Source organism: Erinaceus europaeus, chromosome X (assembly GCF_950295315.1).
Source record: "Erinaceus europaeus chromosome X, mEriEur2.1, whole genome shotgun sequence".
NCBI classification, from domain to species: domain Eukaryota; kingdom Metazoa; phylum Chordata; class Mammalia; order Eulipotyphla; family Erinaceidae; genus Erinaceus; species Erinaceus europaeus.
In genome coordinates this window covers 2344349-2344749 of record NC_080185.1, presented here as the reverse complement: position 1 = coordinate 2344749, position 401 = coordinate 2344349, and positions in this window count along the sequence as shown.

Here is a 401-nt window from a genome sequence, read left to right as displayed (position 1 = left end):
AATAAGTCTTTGTAAAAAAATTTTTTAATTCTCCATCAAAATACAGAATTTCTGCTCTTCCAAATGCATTTTTCATGGAATTAAAAGGACAGCCAGAGCCTGGGAGAAAATGTTTGCAAATGTATACCTACAAAAGACTGGTAAGTGAGCAAGTTATTTGAAGACACTGTACAACGGGAACTCCAGAAATGGCCAGTAGGCACACGAAAACATCATAGTGTGATTACTCACTGGAGAGGTGGTCATTATAATCACAATGAGATACCACTTCACACCCACTTGAGTGGCTAAAAATAAAGGCTGACAAACCCAAATGGTGAGGAGGATAAGAAAGAAAAGAAGCTCTCCTACATTTCTGGTAAAAACATAAATTGTGCAACCACTTTGAAGAATATTCTGGT